Source organism: Crinia signifera, chromosome 1 (assembly GCF_055691185.1).
Source record: "Crinia signifera chromosome 1, ASM5569118v1, whole genome shotgun sequence".
Taxonomy (NCBI): Eukaryota; Metazoa; Chordata; class Amphibia; order Anura; family Myobatrachidae; genus Crinia; species Crinia signifera.
Genome location: NC_139217.1, coordinates 25,802,790 through 25,827,240, shown reverse-complemented (window position 1 = coordinate 25,827,240; position 24,451 = coordinate 25,802,790).

Here is a 24,451-nt window from a genome sequence, read left to right as displayed (position 1 = left end):
CCCAAATTGCTGAGCCTTCAATCTGATACTAGTTATATGGGTTAATGCTTCCAGAAATATTGCGGGTAAACAGATTTTTCCCCTTGGCAATGAGAATGTAATCCCACATGGCAACGAGCATTGAACCCCTGGCAATGAGCATGTAGGTAAACAGCACTTATGTAGCATCATTTTTAATTGGCATTATGGTGTTTGGCATAATACATCGACAACCTCCTCATTATTTGGGGGGGTGATCGATGTGACCTGGAGATGCTTATCAACATGCACAATGCTTCAGAATCCCCCATAAAATTTACGTACAATATGAGTGAAACAGCTGTACAATATTTGGATGTTGACATCAAAGTGATGGATGGACGGCTGTCCACCACACTATTCACCAAAACGACTGATAGGAACAATACTCTATTAGCCTCCATTTTCCACCCAACTCCTCTTAAAAAGGGCCTACCTTTTTCCCAGATGTTGCGGGCCCGGCGCATCTGTAGTGAGCCCCAAGGGCTGGAGGAGGCCCTTGATAAAATGGGTAGGAAGTTTGTGGCCAGAGGGTACACCAAGAAAGAAATAGTGGCCACACGTAATAGAGTTCAATCTATGACCCGTGAGGAGGCATTTGAGTCCCGCACACAGAAAAAAGATGTGGCGGATAAAATCATTTGGGTAAATTCATTCCACCCACATAGTTCTAATGTCAAAAAGATAGTACAGTCTCACTGGCCCATTGTCAATTCTGATCCCACCCTGCCAGCCCTTCAAAACAAAAAGATAATGCACTCTTACACCAGAGGCAAAAATCTGAAAAATTATCTAGTGAAAATCGATGTCACTTTTCCTCTCCCAAATAATCCTACATTCTTAGGCAGACCCAAAGGGGGCTGCTACAGGTGTTGCGGCTGCACCACCTGCAGCTATATGACCCCAGGAGACACGTTCCACCACCCCTATTCGGGTAAAAAGTACAAAATTCATCACAGGGTTGGCTGTTCTACCAGATATGTTGTGTATCTAATCATTTGTCCGTGTGGCTGACATTATGTCGGCAAGACGGACAGAGCTTTCAAAGAGAGGGCAGCTGCTCACCGCTCGGCCATTATATCTGCCATCAGCACTGGACGTAGCGAACAACCTGTCGTTAGACACTTCCACGAAGCCCGACCCAATTTAGCATCCTTGAGGTACCGCATTATCGACCGTGTGCCACCCCCTAAGAGGGGGGGAGACAGGTCGTTACGACTCTTACAACTTGAGAGTCGTTGGATATTCCAACTTGATACATTGGTCCCAAGGGGACTTAATGAGCATGCGGGACTCTCCCATTTCTTATAGATATGGGATTTGCACTCCTTTCCCTTTAAGATCTATACTACATTGAGCCTTTTTATGCATCTGATCCGGTTTTTAGTGTCGACCTTTTGTGTCGACAGTCTCACAAATAGGGGGTCAGTGCACGAGTGGGGTGATCCTATAAACTACCTTGGATCGTTTTGGTAGTCCCGGGAACACACTCTCTTTTCTCTTAAACTTCACTGGGAAGAAGAACAGCTAGTGATTATATATACATAATTGTGTATATTCTTTTTCTGTTTCTCTATATACCCGAATTGTTTGGAACGAGAGAGAGGAAAAAGAATTGGAATCCTTTTAAAGACCATCTACATACATAAGGACTTTTAAGCGCATGTGAGACTTTTCTTTTCTGTTGTACTATTGTTTTTTGGGGTCCGGTGACCTCTTTTTGAAGTATTATATGCAGCTCTAAAGTTTGCAGCGCCTGGAGTGTAATCCCCCTTTTTTGAACATTCCAAATAGATAAGTGATTAGGGGTACGGCCAATAGGTCACACATTATAATAAGATACCCCTTGGAGAAGTGCATGTTACTGTAATTTGGTTTTAAATGTATATTTGTGTTTATCATATCACACTATTCACATGCACTATGTTTTTGTATATGTAAGATTTTTAAGGTTTTGTGGCAGGACTTTCATGTCCCAATATGCATTTAGCACTTTATGTATGGGGGCGATGTCCTGCGGGATCTGGAAGGGCGGGTTTTGATTAACTGCCTGCCCGGTGCTGCAGAGTATCGCACCTCAACCACACAATGTCATATCGCTGCATGTTTATCTAATGGCAGCCCGAATTGATGTAAAGTACACAGGGCCACCACTAGGCAGGTCTAGGCATTTGCCTAGGGCGCCGGCCACTGGAGGGCGGTAGTGAGCTGGAAAGCTCTACGACCGCATCAGCAGCAGCAGAGGAGCAGGAGAGAGAGCCGGAGGAAGGAGCAGGAGCAGGTGTTCGGTGAGTGAACACTCCCTCCCTCCCCCCCCCTCCCTCACCCCCCCCCAGCAGCACCGTGGCCACATCGCGCCCCCCCCCCCCCCCCCCGCCGGGTAGCCACATCGCGGACACCCCCCCCCACGGCCGCGCACCCCCTGCCTTCCCCCGGGCACCCCCCCCACATCGCGGGCCCCCCACGGCCCCGGGCAGACACATCGCGCAGCCAAACCCCCCCAGTTGAGCGCCGGGGCACCTCTCCCGCCTGGGGCGCTCCGGTGCCTAGCACCGGCCCTGAAAGTACATCTCTTAAATGCACAGGTGTATGTTTTAATGATTTGTACGTATTTCTTCTTGCTTTAGATGTTTTGTTCACACGGGGGGCGGGACCTCTCGGTATCCCGGCTGAGCAGACTCCAGTGACGTCATCATTAGACGCCCCGGGGAAGCTGAGCGGGGAGGACCGACAGGAAGGCTGCAGGTATTTATTCATGTATTACACATTTGTTTGGTTGGTTATTTTGCACTTGATAAAGGGGCAACACAGCTCTGAAACGTTGTGAGAAAGTGGTCTCCTGTGTTTTCATTTTGCGAGTGCCGCTGTCCCCCACAGCCATATATATAATTTGAAGGACATCCTTATGAGAACCAACCTAAACCCCAAACCCAAAGAAAACACCATCTTCAACATCCAGAGAAAGAAGCCTGGCTGCTATAGATGCCCGTCGTGTACCACATGTAGTACCATGGTACCGGGGAATGTGTTTTCTGATCCAAAGTCCAACAAAAAATACTTCATCAAACATGTATTATCATGTAAATCTCAATACATCATATATACCATCACATGCCCTTGTGGCAAGATGTATGTGGGCCAGACGATCAGAACTTTCAGGGAACGCATTGCACTACTCAGGTCTGCTATCAATGCCTGTCACAAAGGAGAAAAAATTGAGCAACCAGTGGCAAAACACTTTAAAAGTATGGGCCACACAACAGACGACCTCAGAAGCAAGATCATTGGCCACGTCCCCCCCTTAAGCCGTGGAGTTGATCGCCAAAAGATCCTCACGCAACGTGAATCACAATGGATCTTTAAATTAAATACCCTAGCACCTTCAGGACTAAACGAGAAAATAGCATGGAACGCTTTTATATAGTAACCCCGATACCATCCTATCGGGCAACACCAAGAATGTAGAGTGTTTACATATGTGATTATATTTTACTTGATTTTATGTGTATTGGATGGTGGGAACATAAGATGCTGCGGTGCACTTAGGAATCATCCCGTTACCCATATTTATAGATAATACGCTACTTTAAGTCTGTTCCATTTTTAACATTTCTTCCCAGTAGTTCATTTTTTGGTAGCACATTTTTACAGTGGGCAGCAATTTGGTTTGTTTTTTATTCCCCGTTTGAATTCACATATCCAACTTGTTTTCGTTGGTCTTATTTGACAGTTCCTGAACACAGCCGTGACAGCCCGGCAGGACGCGTCCAACGGTCGCCTAGCAACGGCCCCGCGTCACAGAGGGGCGTCAGCGGCAATCCCGGAAGTGCTCACTGCGGGCACCGGCTTCCGTTCGGGACACACGCTGCGCACAAGCTGCCCTTTATAAGGTAGGAGAGCACACTGCTCTGATTCTTTTATTGTTCACAGCACCCTATGCACTTTATGTACTGCACGTCCTGAGGAAAAAGCCTCACCGGCTTTGAAACGTCGACACGACTGTATGCTGACATGATGCACAAGTTGTCTATATAAATTTGGATTTATTCCTTAACCCTTTGAGTGCCGCCCGTTTCTTGGGACCAGCCCCAGTTGGGACCCCCTGAGATCCACCTTTCTATATAGATATATATATACACAGCTACTATATATTGAACCGGTCTGCCTGGAGAAGGTGCAGTTTTCAATGTGTATTTACACAGCCTTAATATCACTTTCTTAAAAGACGAGTGTAATGCAATCATCCAACATGTCGCACTTGGCATAGTTTATCGTTAAAGTTATATTTAGCATTTTTCAAATATATTTTCTTTCTATGCAATTGATGTAGTGATGCATTAATTAAAAGTTTTCTGTGTGGCCTTTGGAAACTTAATTATAACAATTAATTTTCTGTCTCTATTTTATGTCAAACAAGCAAAAAATTGGCAGCACAATCAAGAGTCTATAAAATGTGTTTTATCGCCGCTTCGTTTTCAAAATAAAGTTTAACAAAACCAAATAAGTAAGCAAAGTGATAAAATGGGAACGGAGCATTAGGAAAACACCGAACAGGATTTATGGACTCAGGATATTAAAGAAGTTCCCGCTTATTCTTGACTGGTATAAATGTGGGGTACTGTTCACACATTTCTCACCCATTGGGAGCTAATGGCAAGCCTTGGAGAGTGATAAAGGGATCTATGTACTAAACAGAAGCAAGTGATAAAGTACCAAACTCTGAGCTCCAAACTGTCATGTTGCAAACTGTTTTTGAAATAAATGACAGTTGTGAGTTGATTGTCTGGAAGTTGATCTCCACCCACTCTATCTCTCTACATCTCCTTCTGAGTGTACACTGCTACAATCGCTGGGGAATTTTAGTCAGCAATCTGTGTTACAGAAGTCGATTGGATGAGGACTGGAGGAGGAGTGCATGCCTGTCCAATCAGCACCCACAACACATTGATAGAAGATAGAAGTATGCAAATGGTGGGGAAAAAAATGGTTAACAGGGAGGCATATAAAGGAAAAGTGCTTGGAAAGAGGGCATGTAAAGTAAAACTGCTGGGCAGGGAACAAAACATTGGTGGGCAAAAATAGATTTATTAGACTGTAGTGGGAAGAAGGCATATAAGGCAAAAGATGAGGAACAGGGGGCATGTAAGGGAATACTGGTGAGAAAGATGGCATCTGATGGAGTACTGGTTGAAAAGATGGCATGTGGGGGACCATTAGTTGGAAGGAGGGCATGTAAGGGAGTATTGGTGGGAAGGAGGGCATGTAAGGGAGTACTGGTGGGAAGGAGGGCATGTAAGGGAGTATTGGTGGGAAGGAGGGCATGTAAGGGAGTATTGGTGGGAAGGAGTGCATAAAAGAGAGTATTGGTGGGAAGGAGGGCATGTAAGGAAGTACTGGGGGAAGGAAGGCATGTAAGTATGCAATATATATATATATATATATATCTATGATAACTCAGCAGGGTTTTGGATGGCACCCCATTGATAGATTTTCGTTGAGGAAGTGCTGCTCCATTCTGGACTTTATATATATATATATATATATATATATATATATATATATATATATATATATATATATATATTACCTTGCAAACTCCAGGCCCAGCGGATGACGCAGTGGGGGCGTGGCACATCACTTCCGGCAGAGGGTCCCGGTGGAGCAGCCTGACTGGACAGAGAGGGGGAGGCAGGCAGCTGGTAAGACTATGGGGGAAATTTACTAAGAATATGAATATGATTTTTTGTATTCTTAATATGAATGAATTCAACTGTATACGGCTGTTTTAGCCTTATGCAAATGTGTATTCCAGAGGGGAATTTACAAAGCAGTCAAATACAGATAGAGCGCCTCTGATCCTTGGCCGGGCATCGCCAGCATTTGCTCACAAATACATGTCCTTTGAGGCGGGATATCCTTTATTAACTTTATTTCCATTAATTCCAGTTTACTTTTATTCCCCACCTTCTCAATTTTAATTAGTTTTATTATGGTATTTTGTTCATGATTGTACTATTATATTGTGTATATATGCATTTTTAAACTAGTAAAAAGATTTATACATTTATAAACAAAATTTTGTTTCCATTCATTGATCTAAGCGCTGCCTAAACTCGCCTTGTGCGAGTATTCCTTCTTTTTTGGGCATCACCAGCATGCCTGCACTGCCGATTGCCGGCACAGAGGCGCTCCATCTGTCACTTGTGTACCTGGTCGGCGTGTGCGGCTGGACGCCGGGCTGGCTGCGCGTTCTGTGATACACTGTGACTATATTGTTATGTTTATGGTATGTTTATATTTTCATCTAGCACTGCCTCTCTATTGATCGTCTGACTGGGCCATCACGGCGCTGTCCCGGCGGGTCTCCATAGCAACATAGACGCGGGTGTGAGCCGTGTCCTACGCTGTGTGATGACGCAAGGGGGTGGCGCCTAGGAGGTCCGGGTGACGCCGCTGTTTCTGATAGCCGAACACTGTGGCGGGTTACCATAGCTATGGCGTCGTGGGTGTGAGCCATGTACGTCATCGATGTGGGACCTGTTTACAGGTGAACGGGTCTGTCAGTAACTACCAGCGCGAACGGAGTGGCGCCAAATTACTGCTATTTAAAGGCAATACGTTGTATTACACCTTGTACTTGTTGTTGCCTCTTGAGAAAGGGGTATTAACCCCGAAACGAGCTGTTAAGGCTATGCAATAAACATTTTCACCTTTCTAAATTATGCTGCAGTGATGTGTTGTTCCTGGTGACCCTGCGGATATCTGGGAACCTTGCTTCCAATTGTATCTCTACAAAGGCACGCAGCTCTATTTGTCTTCTTCGTGGGAAGTGCCGGTCCATTGTCTGGATACACATATATATATATATATATAATAATAACTTATGGTTGATTGTCTATTATGACACCATTTAGTATTTACACAGAGCTTTACTTGTCCACTGTCTGGCCAGACAAAGAAATATGCATGCATTTATGCTAGGTACACACCAGGACGACTAGGGCCCGATCAGCACAATCTAGATCCAATTCCGATCAATCGGATGTAGATTGTGTGCTGATTGGGCCCTTTTCTGACCTGGTGTGGAGCGATTCCGATCCGATGCGCGGTCCCGCGGGTCGGTCGGTCGTTATTGAGATCCTACCTGCTGCAGGTAGGATCTCAATGACGACCATAGAACCGGGTGCGGGTCGCCATCGGATCGGACCCGCTCACGGTGCACATCGTGAGCGGGTCGTGCCCTCCCGCGTCATCGTGAGCGGGTCGGACGAGACACTGACGACCCGCTCACGATGTGCATCGTGAGCGGGTCGTCCTGGTGTGTACCCCGCATTAGAAATAAAAATAAAAATCCCACTGTCTGCTGACTGCTGGAAATCCAGCCACTGTTAGTAGGGCCGGGCATGGTTCCCAAAATATGGGGGGCAAAATGAATAGGGGTCCCCTGTATTTTAAGAACCAGCCCCAGGCCCAACCAGCCAGCAGAGTAATGCCGCAGCCGGGTATTATATTGTAGGTATTCGTACATTGTTGTATCCGCTAATTGCCGTTGGCATTCCTGCAGATAATGGTAAATCCTGCACCACCACAGACCCTCCTCTGTCCGCTTTGCGGATGATTATGTCTGTCCTGTTTTGTAAATCACGCAAAGCGCTCCCCTCCAGTTTGGATAAATTAGCTATGAATGTTGGGTCCAGACTTTGATTGTCCCCCACTGATTCCATCATTCGCGAGAAGGTTCTAATTGATGGGATAGTGACTTGTGGGTCTTAAGTGGATATGGCACTTATGATGGATTATCCAATTGTCCCAATGTTTTATACTCTGCCCAAGGTGCACAATAGAAAGTATAGATATATATATATATATAGATATATATATATATATCTATATATATATATATATCTATATATATATATATATATATATATATATATATATATATATATATATATATAAACACCGGCACTCACTCTATCCAAAAAAACTCCAGAAACACTCAACAAACATTTGCAACGTTTCGGGCTACTTTATTAATTTTTGTAAATATGTATTATATTGTTGTATAGTTTGTCCTTCACAGGTGAATGTATTGTATGCAGCAAAGCCCCGCTGGACGAGTCGGGTAACCATGGCAACGCGTCATACTCCTGGAGGAGGTGGGAGTGACAGAAGCTCCATGCTTCCGGTGGAGGGGCGGAAGTCAAGAACCTGGATGGAGGGACAGCGGGAAATGCTACAGGTATAAAGGTATGTGTTGTATACTATTTTTGTGATACTGTACTGCCTGACGACGGGCTTAATAAAGAAGTCCTAAACGTTGCAAATGCACCCATGAGTGTTTCTGGAGTTTTTTGGATAGTCGACTGTCGAAAAACTGTAAGATATGTTGCTTTGAAGTATCATCAAGTGAGCGTATATAACAGTCCCATTTGTTATGGAAGGATGTGGAGGCCTCTGAGTCTGTTATCATGAGTGTCCCTATATCGAAATAAAGAAGTTGCATTATCTTGAGTTTCAATTCTTGTAATGAGGGGACAGATTTCTTAATCCGGTGCCTTAAAAATGGACTGGATTAAGAAGATGGATATGAAGAAGGTCGAATTTGACAATAGTCAACGCATAAAAAAGGTTGATATAATTTTTTTTTTTTTTTAAGTGGACACCTTAGCTTGTTTATTTTTGGTGTTGACCTACTGACTGTCTGTCTAGATTCTGTAGAATATTTCATGCGGAACCTATAGCAGACTCTCAATTTCCGCATTGCATTTCTAATTCATAAAAAAAGTAACAATAACAACAAAATAAAAACAATGATTCACAGAAATAAACCACAACATAATATACTAATGCCCCTTTCCCACTGCAGGTATAAAACGGTAATTTGCCGATTTTTCAGCGCAAATTACCGTTTAAGGCTGCAGTGGGAAAGTGCCAGAGTTGAAATACCGGTTAAAGATAACCGGTATTTCAACCCGTTTTAAAAGCAGAGTCCTACACGGTTAAATACCGTTTTTAAGGCAGTGGGAATGCCTTTTAAACGGTATTTAAACTGCAGGCAGTCCCTGAGCCTAATGAGAACTAGTAAGTTCCCACTTGGCATGTGTCATGAGCGCCGTGCATAATAATAAGCCGCTCATTACATATGCGCATATGTAATGAGCGGCTCATTATTATGCTCTGCGCTCATGGTCTCTGAGGTGCTCAGTAGGAGGGAGGATGATGAGGAGTGCTGTGGTGCGGGGAGCTGGTGTCCCGGACTCTCCCGCAGTGCACAGTGCTCCTAAGTCACTTACAACAACTTCAGTCAATGGAAATGTCCCACGCTGCGCAGTCGGTCCCTCGTCGCCGCATTCCTTCAATGGTACAGGGTGGTGCCTGGTGTGTGCTCCCTTACAGCCGGGCTGCAGGTGCTGACAGGCGGCTGTAAGCAGTGCTGCAGGGGGCCGGAGCTCAGACACAGCGTGCACGAACTCCCGGGGCGCTAAGTGATGACGTCACCGGGAGCGAACAGCGCTATGGAGCTCCGGTTGCTATGCAAGCGGTGCTGAAGCCTGTGGGTTGCCCGATGTTACAGGGGGTCGGCTGGTCTCAGTGTCACTGACTGGGATTGCACAGCGCAGCACACTGGATGTTGTGAAGACTGGCAAGTGTCCGTGTCCTTCTGGGTGCTGGACTGGAATGTATTTTAAACGGTTCACTGCAATAGGAATGGTACTTAAACGGTATTTAAAACGGTAATCTGCTGCAGTGGGAATGCTAATACCGTTTTAAATACCGTTTAAAAATACCAGTACTTAAAACGGGTCTGCAGTGGGAAAGCAGCATAAGTGTTAAAGTTGGGAGAAATTTGTAAACAAACTCACAATCTATTTAATAATCCGCATTGAATGCCCCGTTGCTATCTGTAGTTTAGCACAACGCCAGAAATAATTTACCAGAGGCTCGTTGGCTTGATTATCGGTTATCCTTGTTCTGTGGGTTTGTGCCTAAGATGTACAGTATCTAAAACTTTTAATTAGGCGATAGTCACACCACGCTGGGCTGGCCGTGCGCAGTAGCATGCGGCAGAGAAAATGAACACACACAGACCCACGGCAGATAAGAATCATTTGACCCTTTCTGGCAGAATTAATGAGCGCACCAGACTAATGAGGAACAAAGACTTCTACATGTGTGTAATCTCTGCTCTGCAAGAACTCAGAAGATTGATCTTAAAAAGTCAAACTGTAACTAGGTTACTCCCACACTGGGAGGAATTCATTCTAGTGCACAATATTTAGCACTATGTGGAACACTTATATATAGTATTGCATGGACGTTTATAGGTAAAGGCCATTTTCAAAGCATAGAATACAGGATTGTTTTATATGGCTTTTAAATACATAGGTCTTCATTCTTGACAATTTGCATATATCTTTGTTGCATCGCTCTGTACAGGTGTACAACTTCGGCAAGGGGGGATTCCAAATGCAGGGCACAATCTCCCACTCTGCGGAACATTTCAGCAAGTCCGGGAGTCTGAAGGAGCGGTAGGAGAACCTAGTAACTACCCTGGACATGAATGTTAACATTGGTTTATACACTGGATACTGGATGGGATACATTATTAATATCTAACACTATTGATGGTCTCAGGAGCGTAATTAGATATGTAAATTATATTACTTAGACAGTAAAGATGGGGCCCCTTCAGCTCTGGGCCCCATAGCAGCTGCACCCCTTACACCTATGGTATTTACGCCCTTGGATGGTCTAATGTGTAGGCTGTATCAAACGTTAAATAATATAAGAAAGTAGTCAGGAAAAGATTATACCTAACAAACTAAAACCAGTACTGTACTTTGTAAGCTCACTTTTTCCCACCTTATGGAAAGGCTCCTGTCTCTTCTTCCTGGTAGCTGCTCTCTGGTCCAGTGCACTGATTGCAGGTTCAAAAACACAGCAGAAGAAGCTGCTACCACTGGGAATGTGCAGCAGCTCCGCTCTGTCCCTTACACTGCATGATGTGGCGTAATCTAGTAATTTAGAGTAATCTAGTAATCTAGTATCACTGGAAACCCCCCGCCCCCTGCTTTTGCCTATGAAGAGGGGAGGGAATGGGGATTTACAGTAAATGTAAGGCATCTACAGCAACTGTGTTCATGAGGAGGAAGAGTCAGCCTAACGTATAATGTACTGGTCAGCATAGGCATTTGCTGTGGGCGCGCATGTAGCAATGTTCCAACTGGAGCCACTCTCTACAATGAATTCGGAGTGAAGTGACCGCATGAGCAGTCTCTACACTCCTGTAGCGGAATAGCAGAGAAGCCTCTCCCAGTAGAGTTTGCCAAATGTTGACTAATCTTCGTAAATCCAACCACCTCACCGAAACCTATGGACGTTGCAGCTGCCTTTAGAAAAGTGGGACAGCAGCAGACCCTGTAGATATCTACTACTGTCATCCCATGGTACATTGGGTGATGCAGGATATGCCGCAAATATTGAATGATACATGAGCCTAGTTTCCTACCACCTCCAAAGAACTTGGTTCTTCCCAACTGTAATAGAGTGTTACAATTCATTTTTTAGGTATTTTGGTACTTGTCATAGCACCCACGATATTCAGTCGTATGGCATTGTATTCCATTTAAAATTGTATACCATTGTATATGGCATACAATGGCATACAATGCAATGAGATGCAATTTTAAATTGTATATACAATCTTTAATTGTATAAGCACCTTAATAGGTGCTTACAATGTTAAATGCACCCCCATGGCACTGCCACTATCAACGCCAACCCAAAGCGCGGCGAGCACAGCGAGCCCGCGAAGGGTGGCGGTACGCGTCCTCCGACCTTTTCATACCCCCACTATACACGTCGGCGTGGAGTTGACTTTATATAGTGTGGCTCATTACTTCACATGTATTCCGCTCGCCCCGCTTCGGGCTCGGTAGCTCGCTGCGCTCGCCACACTATATAATGTCAACTCCGCGCCAACGTGGATAGTGGGGGTATGAAAAGGTCGGAGGACGCGTACCGTCGGCGGTTGGCGTTGATAGCACAGGTGGCGTGGGGGTGCTTTTAACATTGTAAGCACCTATTACGGTGCTTATACAATTATTTATCTTATAGGGGGCACATTTAACATTGAAAACACCCATTAGGGTGCTTATACAATTTATAATCTTATACCATTGTATATGCCATACAATGGCATACAATTCGATGGTATACAATTTGAAATTGTATAACATCTGCTAACATTGTATCGCATCGCATACCATCGTATGCCTTATGGTATGCGATGCGATGGGCGTCGTGATAATATACAAGTACCGGTATTTTTTTCATGTTGCACTACTGATCCCAGCATGTCCATGGCAGCCCCAAAATGTTAAACCGTCTGCGCTTGCAAATCTACAAAAAAATATATCCTTATGTGAAGAGGAATGATAGAATGACAGGCGCTCCCCAAAATACACCCCCCCCCCAGTTTACACAATATACTGTCACTTTGACCTCCAACTGTCCTTGCAAAATTGATATGACTTATAGTAAAGTTATGCTCATTGGTCATGTAAATGTCACAGGTGGTGGTATGGGTCATTGGATCGCCCAAATTAAGGTCAACGGGCATTGGGTCGATCACTGAAAGTTGACACATATAAAAAGTCAACATGGCTAACGTTGACTGGGTCAAAAGGTTAACACAAGCATTAGGTCGACAATGGGAAGGTCGACAGGCAAAATGTTGACATGAGTTTTTCCACCTTTTTTATCCCGAATGTCGATACAGTCAACACGGATACCGAAAAAGTATGCCGCGTCCCCTCACATGTCTTGCTGCGCTCGCTTGTGCTTCGGGCACACTATTACATTCACCCTCCACGCCCTAGTGGATGGTAGGGCATGAAATACCGCCTGTCTGCAAATGTCGGCTCAAATTTTTTTTTAAGAACTCATGTCAACCTTGTGTCAACATTTTTACCATGTTGACCTTTAGCCATATTGACCCTTTTCATTTGTCGACCTAAGGCTTGTTGACCTTAATAGTGTATACTGTATACTGTGCTATCACATACTTGCCTACTTTCAATTTCACCTCTCTGGGAGAAGCACGTCGGGGGGGGGGGGGGGGGGGCGCGGGAGCAAGGCTGAAATCACTTGGCCCCGCCCCCCATGCCGGAAAACTCCGTGATTCGTGGGCCGCAGAGAGGGGGTGTGGCTTAAATGCCGTGAAATGCCGCAATTGCCTCATTTTAGCCCCGCCCCCTCTCCGTGGACCCGCGATTTCAGGTAATTAAACCAGCGGGCAAGGGGGGGGGGAGCGGGGGCAATTACCAGAAAGCGGGAGACTTGCCCACCTTCCCGGGGGGCCGGGAGAAAGACCCGATTTCTGGGAGGCTCCCGGCCATTCCGGGAGGGTAGGCAAGCCTGTGCTATCAGGGACCAATTCACTTTCTCATTTATGTATACGTCAAACGTGCGCTATACCGGAGAAACTAAGCGAATTCCCCACTCTTTAAAGTGTTGTTTTTTGTTTTTTTGTTTAATTGAATTCTGTGCAACCAATTACCTTTGATGTAGGAAGTAATCTGAAAGGACGCAGCTTATGTTATTCTTGTATTAACCCAACAGTGAAAATTGCATTAGGACGGAGCTTGTTTTATTTTGATACCTTCTTTATGGTTAATTCCGTGTCTTCTGTCAAATCACTCTTTCTTCAATCATCCCCCGGCCGACGCAGCGGAGCAGGAAATCCGGTAACCTGATGTGAATGTGAGCAGAAGTTATATTATTCACCGATCGATCTTATTAACGCCGCCCGTGTCTCAAGGGTTGAGATCTCACCTATCTATAAAACATGTCTGGGACGTTTGCAGTTTCCTCTAATGCACTGGGAGTCGTCAGCTAGAGAATGGGTAATGAAAGAGCCGAGGAGCTGACGTGGAATAGCCCGGGCCATACATTCTGCTAATGAAAAGGAAAAAATAAAATTCTCCGGCGTGGTGTGAGCTGAACCGTGTACAGAACGTGACCGTTCCCTCTTTATAAATAAAGGAACGCGTAACTGGGGCTAACCGATGCGCATGAAAGGGTCTGCTGTGCATTTCCCAAATGTCTGGACCCAGCCGTCCACTTTGTTCATGGAATAAGTAGAGAGCGAGACCAGAGAAATAGGATTTATTAGACCGTTTTCTTTTGAATGATATGTAGCACAGACAGGGATAGAAGAATATTGATGTCAGAGAGTTCTGAAGCATGGCGCTGCCAGAGGGTGTGCGCGTCAGGCGGTGTAGTCCAGATCACTGTGTGCACCAATACAATATATACCGCAAACACCAAACTGCCTAGCAACGCCGTTACAGTACCTACTGGGAGCACCGAGACAGGAATGCACCAATACAATAAATACCGCAAACACCAAACTGCCTAGCAACGCCGTTACCTACTGGGAGCACCGAGACAGGAATGCACCAATACAATATATACTGCAAACACCAAACTGCCTAGCAACGCCGTTACCTACTGGGAGCACCTGGACAGGAATGCACCAATACAATATATACCGCAAACACCAAACTGCCTAGCAACGCCGTTACCTACTGGGAGCACCGAGACAGGAATGCACCAATACAATATATACCGCAAACACCAAACTGCCTAGCAACGCCGTTACCTACTGGGAGCACCGAGACAGGAATGCACCAATACAATATATACAGCAAACACCAAACTGCCTAGCAACGCCGTTACCTACTGGGAGCACCGAGACAGGAATGCACCAATACAATATATACCGCAAACACCAAACTGCCTAGCAACGCCGTTACCTACTGGGAGCACCGAGACAGGAATGCACCAATACAATATATACTGCAAACACCAAACTGCCTAGCAACGCCGTTACCTACTGGGAGCACCGAGACAGGAATGCACCAATACAATATATACCGCAAACACCAAACTGCATAGCAACGCCGTTACAGTACCTACTGGGAGTACCGAGACAGGAATGCACCAATACAATATATACCGCAAACACCAAACTGCCTAGCAACGCCGTTACCTACTGGGAGCACCGAGACAGGAATGCACCAATACAATATATACTGCAAACACCAAACTGCCTAGCAACGCCGTTACCTACTGGGAGCACCGAGACAGGAATGCACCAATACAATATATACCGCAAACACCAAACTGCCTAGCAACGCCGTTACCTACTGGGAGCACCGAGACAGGAATGCACCAATACAATATATACCGCAAACACCAAACTGCCTAGCAACGCCGTTACCTACTGGGAGCACCGAGACAGGAATGCACCAATACAATATATACCGCAAACACCAAACTGCCTAGCAACGCCGTTACCTACTGGGAGCACCGAGACAGGAATGCACCAATACAATATATACTGCAAACACCAAACTGCCTAGCAACGCCGTTACCTACTGGGAGCACCGAGACAGGAATGCACCAATACAATATATACCGCAAACACCAAACTGCCTAGCAACGCCGTTACCTACTGGGAGCACCGAGACAGGAATGCACCAATACAATATATACCGCAAACACCAAACTGCCTAGCAACGCCGTTACCTACTGGGAGCACCGAGACAGGAATGCACCAATACAATATATACAGCAAACACCAAACTGCCTAGCAACGCCGTTACCTACTGGGAGCACAGAGACAGGAATGCACCAATACAATATATACCGCAAACACCAAACTGCATAGCAACGCCGTTACAGTACCTACTGGGAGTACCGAGACAGGAATGCACCAATACAATATATACCGCAAACACCAAACTGCCTAGCAACGCCGTTACCTACTGGGAGCACCGAGACAGGAATGCACCAATACAATATATACTGCAAACACCAAACTGCCTAGCAACGCCGTTACCTACTGGGAGCACCGAGACAGGAATGCACCAATACAATATATACCGCAAACACCAAACTGCCTAGCAACGCCGTTACCTACTGGGAGCACCGAGACAGGAATGCACCAATACAATATATACCGCAAACACCAAACTGCCTAGCAACGCCGTTACCTACTGGGAGCACCGAGACAGGAATGCACCAATACAATATATACAGCAAACACCAAACTGCCTAGCAACGCCGTTACCTACTGGGAGCACCGAGACAGGAATGCACCAATATAATATATACCGCAAACACCAAACTGCATAGCAACGCCGTTACAGTACCTACTGGGAGTACCGAGACGGGAATGCACCAATACAATATATACCGCAAACACCAAACTGCCTAGCAACGCCGTTACCTACTGGGAGCACCGAGACAGGAATGCACCAATACAATATATACCGCAAACACCAAACTGCCTAGCAACGCCGTTACCTACTGGGAGTACCGAGACAGGAATGCACCAATACAATATATACCGCAAACACCAAACTGCCTAGCAACGCCGTTACAGTACCTACTGGGAGCACCGAGACAGGAATGCACCAATACAATATATACCGCAAACACCAAACTGCCTAGCAACGCCGTTACCTACTGGGAGCACCGAGACAGGAATGCACCAATACAATATATACCGCAAACACCAAACTGCCTAGCAACGCCGTTACCTACTGGGAGCACCGAGACAGGAATGCACCAATACAATATATACCGCAAACACCAAACTGCCTAGCAATGCCGTTACACCTTCTGGGAGCACCGAGACAGGAATGCACCAATACAATATATACCGCAAACACCAAACTGCCTAGCAACGCCGTTACACCTACTGGGAGCACCGAGACAGGAATGCACCAATACAATATATACCGCAAACACCAAACTGCCTAGCAACGCCTTTACAGTACCTACTGGGAGCACCGAGACAGAAATGCACCAATACAATATATACCGCAAACACCAAACTGCCTAGCAACGCCGTTACAGTACCTACTGGGAGTACCGAGACAGGAATGCACCAATACAATATATACCGCAAACACCAAACTGCCTAGCAACGCCGTTACCTACTGGGAGCACCGAGACAGGAATGCACCAATACAATATATACCGCAAACACCAAACTGCCTAGCAACGCCGTTACCTACTGGGAGTACCGAGACAGGAATGCACTAATACAATATATACCGCAAACACCAAACTGCCTAGCAACGCCGTTACAGTACCTACTGGGAGCACCGAGACAGGAATGCACCAATACAATATATACCGCAAACACCAAACTGCCTAGCAACGCCGTTACCTACTGGGAGCACCGAGACAGGAATGCACCAATACAATATATACCGCAAACACCAAACTGCCTAGCAACGCCGTTACAGTACCTACTGGGAGCACCGAGACAGGAATGCACCAATACAATATATACCGCAAACACCAAACTGCCTAGCAACGCCGTTACCTACTGGGAGCACCGAGACAGGAATGCACCAATACAATATATACCGCAAACACCAAACTGCCTAGCAACGCCGTTATGTACTGGGAGCACCGAGACAGGAATGCACCAATACAATATATACCGCAAACACCAAACTGCCTAGCAATGCCGTTACACCTTCTGGGAGCACCGAGACAGGAATGCACCAATACAATATATACCGCAAACACCAAACTGCCTAGCAACGCCGTTACACCTACTGGGAGCACCGAGACAGGAATGCACCAATACAATATATACCGCAAACACCAAACTGCCTAGCAACGCCTTTACAGTACCTACTGGGAGCACCGAGACAGAAATGCACCAATACAATATATACCGCAAACACCAAACTGCCTAGCAACGCCGTTACAGTACCTACTGGGAGTACCGAGACAGGAATGCACCAATACAATATATACCGCAAACACCAAACTGCCTAGCAACGCCGTTACCTACTGGGAGCACCGAGACAGGAATGCACCAATACAATATATACCGCAAACACCAAACTGCCTAGCAACGCCGTTACCTACTGGGAGTACCGAGACAGGAATGCACTAATACAATATATACCGCAAACACCAAACTGCCTAGCAACGCCGTTACAGTACCTACTGGGAGCACCGAGACAGGAATGCACCAATACAATATATACCGCAAACACCAAACTGCCTAGCAACGCCGTTACCTACTGGGAGCACCGAGACAGGAATGCACCAATACAATATATACCGCAAACACCAAACTGTCTAGCAATGCCGTTACCTACTGGGAGCACCGAGACAGGAATGCACGAATACAATATATACCGCAAACACCAAACTGCCTAGCAACGCCATTACCTACTGGGAGCACCGAGACAAGAATGCACCAATACAATATATACCGCAAACACCAAACTGCCTAGCAACGCCGTTATGTACTGGGAGCACCGAGACAGGAATGCACCAATACAATATATACCGCAAACACCAAACTGCCTAGCAACGCCGTTACCTACTGGGAGCACCGAGACAGGAATGCAACGGAGCATACGCACGATGGGATGATTGGTAGTCAGATAGTCGGTTGACGCATAAAAAAGGTCAAGAGGATCTAGGTCGACATTGGCAAAATGTTGACATAAACAATAGGTTGATGTGTCAAGGGTCGACACACGTAAAAGTTGACACGTTTTTTTATTTTTTCATTTTTTTGCTTAGACAGTGTACATGTCGAGCTATGTCGACATATACACAAAAAACACCGACCTATGTTGACATTTTGGACCTGTCAACATTTTCACTGTCGACATTTTCACTGTCGAACTTTGGACCCTATCGACCTTTTCACCCCGTCAACCTATTGACTGTCGACATTTGGTCCCTGTCAACCTTTTGACTGTAGACCATTAGTGGTGAACCATATGACTGTAGACCATTAGTGGTGAACCATATGACTGTAGACCATTAGTGGTGAACCATATGACTGTAGACCATTAGTGGTGAACCATATGACTGTAGACCATTAGTGGTGAACCATATGACTGTAGACCTAGACATTTTAGATCTAATATACCGGTACGCTTATACGATGCCCATGTCGGCGGATGTTAACATAGACTTAGAAACTTGAAAAATGCATGTTGACTGTTTCATGTGTTGACCATTCTATGTCGACACTTTGTTTGCATAGATCTTTTAAAAAAAGTCAACCTACACCATGTTGACCTTTTTTATGTTTCGTCAGACTGCCCGTCACTAAACTTGGATGCTGATGTAATCAGATAACATTGGTTGACAAATCTTTACATCATGAACGTTAAGTTGATCTGATGATTTCGGAGATTCGTTTGGTGTTTTTTTTGTGCTGATTTCAAATCTGTTTGTCAAATTTAAAAGCTCACGTCGATCGTTTCATGGACCTCCAATTGATGTAGCGGGAGTCATGCTACTTTACCGTTCTCATTCGGAGTCCACTAGGATGTTAAAGTATGAAAAGTAAAAAAAAAGGGTGAAAAACCATTTTGTAGACCTTTTCTCAATGTCAACATTTTGCATGTCAACATTTTGTCAATGTTGACATTCTGATGATGACCTTTTGACAAGGACCTATCAACCGGATATTGACACAGACCTATCAACCGGATATTGACACGGACCTATCAACCGGACACTCCCCAGTTATGCCACCGGACCTCTCAACCAGATGTTGACACAAACCCATCAACCAGATGTTGACCTAAACACAGACCTATCATCCGGGTTCCCCCCAGTTATGCCTCTGGACCTATCAACCAGATGCTGACCTAAACACGGACCTATCATATTGGATTCCCCCCATTTATACCGCACAGAACCCCCACCCCAAAAGCCGCAGTGCCCCCCACAATGTTAATGAGGCTTTGTATGGGAGTCCCCCCATCTGTGTGCACCTGTTGTGGAGACCACCTTGGCCACCCTGTTGTTGAGCCAGCACTGTAGTGTTCATGTAACACAAGACTTACACAATCTCCACTACACATTGCATTGCATTGCGGTGTGCTGTCCTGGCTGAGCTTTGATGAGCACATGTTGTGATGGGCCACTTACCAGAACCATTCTCGCTGTAAATGTTTTTATCAGTATCACCGTGACAGCATCGCTTTGCTCGTACCATTGAGTTTACACAGATAAAATAGATTGGACCTGAATAATTTACAATGGAAGCAACTTTTTATCTGATTCATCTGAACAGCAACAGCAAGAATTTACAAGACTTTGTTCATTAAGGAGAAATCACTGACATCGCCAGCAGATCTGCGCGGCTTAACCGGTCCCCTCAAACTGAGTTATTGGCCACTGAGCTTAAAGTGATGCTGACCTGGGCGGGGGGGGGGGGGGGGGGGGGGGTGTTTGTCACGAATACAATAAAAACGCCTCCTTTACATTCCCATTACCCGGTTACTGGAAGTATAATCTGTATTCATATTCCTAAATGTGAGTGCCTTTATGTGTAATACTAATGCAAAATAATGCATTGACTGCGACAGATTGGGATATCAGGCAATACAGATAGAGTGGGCCCTGTTATACAGCTCTGTAGAAGGAAACAGAACTTGATAGCAGAACGTTCCAAGCAGACCCATCTACTCAATAATTACGGTATGGGGCAGGTCCGGTGTGAGGCTTCTCAGGAGCCTTGGCAAAACTTCAATCTACTACCCTTACCAGCACCACAGTGACACCAATACCCACTTTACAACTTCTCAAGTGAAAGTGGGGAGGTGGCATTTTAGAAGATCCACAGACGCAACCCTACATTAACCTGTTTGCAGTAAAAAAAATTTTTTTTTTTTGCAATTCAAACAGTCTGGTTTAAATGTTTAAATTAATTGTAATTTTTTTTTTTTAATTAAAATGGTCTATATTGAATTCTGAACGATGTTAATGTTCTGATTTTAATGTGGCTCACCTTTGGATCTGCTACTAGCGCTCGGGCTGTTGAGCCTGACTAGACGTTGGACTTGAAAGGGTTAAGTACAACAAGGAAATCCTTAATTTTATGATAGACGGGCACTGTTTGTTCCCAGGCAGATTATCTGAGCCCATGCTGTATGGAAATGAATGGACCTTCTCTTCCTGTTCAGCCATTTTGCAAACTACCAGCTGATCTCTAATCAGCTGACAGAATCCACCAATCCTGATGCAGCTGGGGGAATAAAAAGGATTTAGCCCAGCCAGTGCTTTGATCTTTAATCCTGTGCTTTCATATAATTTCCTCAATTTGGCTGTGCTCTACAATCCACTATATACTGTGCAACCTATCCTGCTGGTGCTGCTCTACAATCCACTATCTACTGTGCAACCTATCCTGCTGGTGCTGCTCTACAATCCACTATATACTGTGCAACCTATCCTGCTGGTGCTGCTCTACAATCCACTATATACCGTTCAACCTATACTGATGGTTCTGCTCTGCAATCCAGCTAATCCTGTACTAACTGTACTGCTGGTGCTGCTCCGCAATCCAGCTAATCCTGTGCAATCTATACTGCTGATGCTGCTCTGCAATCCAGCTATCCTGTGCAATCTATACTGCTGATGCTGCTCTGCAATCCAGTTATTTTGTGCAACCTATCCTGCTGGTGCTGCTCTGCAATACAACTATCCTGTGCAACCTACTGTACACTGCTGGTGCTTTTTCTGCAATTCAGATAATCCTGTTCTAGCTGTACTGCTGGTACTGCTCTGCAATTCAGATAATCCTGTTCTAGCTGTACTGCTGGTGCTGCTCTGCAATTCAGATAATCCTGTTCTAGCTGTACTGCTGGTGCTGCTCTGCAATTCAGATAATCCTGTTCTAGCTGTACTGCTGGGTGTGCTTCGCAATCCAGCTAATCCTGTGTTACCTGTGCTGCTGGTCCTGCTCTGCAATCCAGTAAACCCATGTTATGAGTCCTGCTGGTCAGGGCCGGCTCCACCACTAGGCAGCTTTAGGCATTTGCCTAGGGCGCCGGCCACTGGAGGGCAGTAGTTGGGAGCAGGGACCCCCCTGGATGGAGGTGAGTAGCTGTCACTCCTCTGCCCCCAGTGACTCGTGGCTGCGGACGCACCTTCCCCCCACATGGAGTGACGCAGTGGCATCACCCCGCCCGCCATCCCTGCCCCCCGTGGCACATTGAACCTGGCAACCCAACCTCAAACCCTGTGGAATCACCGTGTCGGCGCATCGCAAAGTGTCCCCCCGCCTAGGGCACTCCGGTGCCTTGCACCAGCCCTGCTGCTGGCCCTGCTCCGTAAACCAGCAAATCCATGCTTCCTGTACCTTTTAAGTATCACTTTGTTTCTTTAGGAGTAGTTAGTGTGAAAGTCTGGCGGCCATCTTGCATCACCGTTCCATCTTTGGAGACCTCTCACACCTTTGCAGTAGTTGTCAGGGCAAATGGCCCATGCAGATGTTCTTCCAAGTGAGTGTCACTATGACTGGTGTCACCCAATTGCACCGCCGCACGAAAGGGGTCATGGGCCATGGGGCTCGACGGAGCACTTACTAGAAGCCATTGGCCGTTGATTGAACATTTGTTTAGGATAGCATTAGATCTGTACATCTCTTACAGCCAAATGACTGGAATGAATGAATGCACTTATCAGATAATGGACTTTCCGAGTAACCCCGGCCAGCTGCCACTCCCCCCGCGCCTACACCACTCCCGTATTTATTGACAACACAGACGTAAGTCTTACTAATACAATGAAGGCCCAATTAAGATGAATAATCTTCAATCCATTTCCACGTTGAAGCCTCGGAGAGGGCTTAAATGTTGACCTCTACTATAGTATAATTTGCAAAATTGCTTAAACAGTCAGAATTGACGGATTAATTCAACGTATAAAAGGGTTAATGTGGTCGACGCGTCTCTGGCAGCCAAAGAATTATTTCCCCTTATTTTCTTTTTTTAAATGATATTTTTAAAGGTCTATAAAAGGTCTCCAAGATAACTTTGGCGTGGAATAAATATCAGTTAGCATCAATCGGCTTTCCTAATTGGTTTTACAGTTTAACCTACATGAACGTTAATGTCTTACATAATTATCTATTACGTTTCAGGCAGTGATGGGAAAGCTCCCATGTTACCGTACTTTGCGGAGTCCGGAGAAATCCAGGTCCTCACCCTATTACTGTAATCTCACTATTTATTTTACGTCAGACCTGAAAAATATTCAGCGAGGCAGATTAATAGTCGGTCACCTGTCAGACATTTGCACTTTAAAAACGTATTATATTACCAAGCCTGGCACTAACATATCATTTCGCTAATTTGGTGTTTACATAGCAAATCATTTTCTGACCTGTAGGGACTGATGAAAATATCGTTTTGGTACTAAATTCAGAAATAATTCTAAAATTGATTACTTTCCCAATGCCTTGGTCTATGGAATTCTAAGTGTCGCGGCTCATAAGGCGTCTAATGCATTATTGAGATGAACCTTTTCTTTCAACTTAAACCTTGATTACCCCTAGCAGTAAATCACACGGACACATGACCTGAAATAACTCACACGGACACGTGACCTGAAATAACGACACGGACAACCACTGCATAAGTTTAAAAGGTAAAGGGTATTTATTGTGGTATGACCCTATTGAAAGGGATGGCCTAGAGAGCGCTTGGAGACCAGCCAGTCATAAAATGTTAGCAATGGCGGCGACTACAACGCCCCAACTTGTAACCAGGGCGAGGAACCGCCCCCATTGAATTCAAAGCCAGCCTGCGCTGTGACTGTCTTGCCGCCCCTCCTAGGGCATGATGAGGACAGTTCTAAAAGTGTCCTGCATCCCCCCTCGGGGGCAGAACTCACCAGCCTTCCTGGCAGAGGGTGGCAATACCTCACAGTGACCACCTGTACTTCAAACTGGACTGCTGATCGAGAGCGCCCTCCCGCCAATTAATATTTAAATTGATGAGAGCCAAATTTGGGTGATGGCCGAAAGGCCATGTGGTAGGTTAGCACAAGGGAGGGAGGGTGGGAATCCAGACTCAAGAGGAAGATGGATCACCTGACTACCTCTTATATACCTCCACCTAAGCTACCACCCCTTCTACACCTGATTGGCTACCCCATCTACACTGCACCTCTATGGGTAAGTGACACTCTGATTTCTATCTTTGTCATACCATCCCAAACTGCACCGACTCTTATATTCCCTCATGCCTAGGCAGCCCTCGCTCTCTCGAGTAATGAAAGGCCAACAGGCGGCATCATGAAAGTTTTTTTTTTTTCGTATAAATTTGTAATGATCAGAAGTTACCCCCTCACTAGTGTGTGAGCGGCTGTGCACGCTTACACACTCATTCGCATGCTGCCACACAGGTGCCATGCTCACCATCTTGGTCGGAGATGGCCGAATTCGTGGCCATCTCATGTGACAATAGCTGTCCAAACTAAGTAGGCATTGACATGTGCAGGGGAACGGCCAGAATTTTTATGAGGATGCCCAGGAAGGGCTGGGCATTCCCCTTCTCCAGCCCCCTGTCTGCCC